We start from the raw sequence: 2,278 nt of genomic DNA, 5'->3' as shown, positions 1-2,278 counted from the left end.
CTGTCCGTTGATTTGACATACATTTGAAAAATAAATCAACTGATTTGCCTATAGATTCGAAAATTTATTTCGGCTGATATTCTAGGCATTATGCGGTATGGAACGTATGCTATGATATGCAGATGATACATATATCAAGATGACTGTATTAATTTATTGAATGAGGGAAAAATTGGGGTATGACAATTGCCCTTATTTAAGTATCTTCAACTAGAGAATATGAAGAATGTTAATCTTCATATGATTGCGGTGAGAGATGGTTAAATACTAAAATACCTAAATTTTGTCCCTGAACGTAGATGAATGAGATGATATGTTATGGATGCATGCATGACTATTTTTCTTTTTAATTTGTTGGGGATATGATATGATATGATATAAGCCCTAGCATGATTTTATGATGGATGAAGAATGACCGGTGGACATGTGGGGATAATGGAGATATATGGTAATAGTGATCTATGGAAAAACCAAAAAGATGAATTGATGAAGAATCACTGGGGGTATTAATCCTGCTAGAGAAAAGACAATTGGGGAATATACAAAGAGATTTTATCAACAAGTTCATACCTGACTTGACAACACTAGAAATGTTCAAAGAAAGTTTCCACAACAAGTTCAGACATGACCTGACAATACTAGGGAACATAAACAAACAAACAAAGGTTCAACAAAAAGGTTCAAACAAGACCTGATGACATTTTGAATATTTAAAGAAAGTTTTAATTATAGGTTCAGACATGACTTGATAGTATTTGGAAAACATACAAAGCAAGTTTCATCAACATGTTCATACATGGCCTGACGACACTTGAATATTCAAAGAATTCTATCAACAGGTTCATACATGACCTGAAAATGCTAGGGAATATAAAAAAGTTCCAACAACAGGTTCAAACATGATCTGAAAACATTAGAAAATCAAAAGGGAGTATATCAACAACTTCATACAAGACCTGCCAATACTCTAGAATGTTATTGACAATTATGGAGATCTCTCACAAGAAAATCATCCCATCAAAGATTCTGGAAATCCCTTATAACATTAAGTCTAACCGACAACTTTCTAGGAAACATTAGGACAAATAAAACACAAACTCTGAATGTTCCAGACAAAGGCTGGACTTTGAAAATTCCAACAAAATTGGACTTATCACAGTATACTAGTGACAAATAGATTTGGAAAGGTCCTGATAATGAACGGACTTGGGGTCAAGGAATAACAATCAACAACCAGACCTGGGTCAATTTATAATGAGCGCGAAGAACTCTTTGGTCATGCAATGATTTGAATTTGCTTTTATGATGTATGAATGATCATGATATGCAAATGCCGACATTCACGAAATGACATGAGGTGAGGCTCGGTGAGATTCCTTTGTTGGTGAATGGAAATACAAGGTGAAATCACTAGGGAGAGAAATGGTTAACCACTCCGACTACTTGCATGTTCTTCGAGAATAATCCTCTAAAGAAGTTCCACCAGGGAAGACTACTGCTGAGGTTTACTGGGAAATCTTCGGGCAATATCAACCACGGAATCTATTGTCGAGATTCAATGAGAGAGATACACCTACTTCCGAGGTCTATTGGGAAGTCTTCTGCCAAGATCAACCAGGGAATCTACTGTCGATATTTAATGAGAGAGAGATATCTATTGCCGAGGTCTGTGGGGAATCTTCTTCTGAGGTTAGCCAGGGAATCTATTGTCGAGATTCTATGGGGAAACACCTTCAGCCGAGGCCTACTGGGAAATCTATTGCTGAGATTAGTCAGGGAATTTACTGCCGAGATTCAATGAGAGAGATATACTTAATGCCAAGGTTTAACTGGGAATCTTCTGCCGAGATTCTGCTGACAAGCATAGAGTAGTTGACTGTAGTAACAATGATTGTCTTCGTATGAGGATGAGACATGGTTCATGTTTTGTTTATGATTCAATATGCTTATATGCATATTTTGATTGATGCACTTAATGTTATTATTACTTGGTGTAGTGCCATACTTGTGAGTATACCACACATGTAATGATGCATGAAATGTAACGACTGATCAATTCATGTATGCATGCAAATAAGAATTGGACTTTGAGAGGTTCCAAGCAAAGTTTACTTGTCTTATTTGTTTTCTTTATCTTTTCTTTGTTCATCATACATGTTTGCTTACTTGTTTTCTTTTTGCGTTGAATTTTTCTTTATATGCTCATCATTTTGTTTATCTGTGGGATCTTTGAATGATATCATGAGTAAAGCTCTACACCCGAGCTTTGGAAAAAGAA

The sequence above is a fragment of the Lathyrus oleraceus genome, chromosome 1 (assembly GCF_024323335.1).
Source record: "Lathyrus oleraceus cultivar Zhongwan6 chromosome 1, CAAS_Psat_ZW6_1.0, whole genome shotgun sequence".
NCBI classification, from domain to species: Eukaryota; Viridiplantae; Streptophyta; class Magnoliopsida; order Fabales; family Fabaceae; genus Lathyrus; species Lathyrus oleraceus.
Note: the sequence above shows the minus strand (reverse complement) of the source record.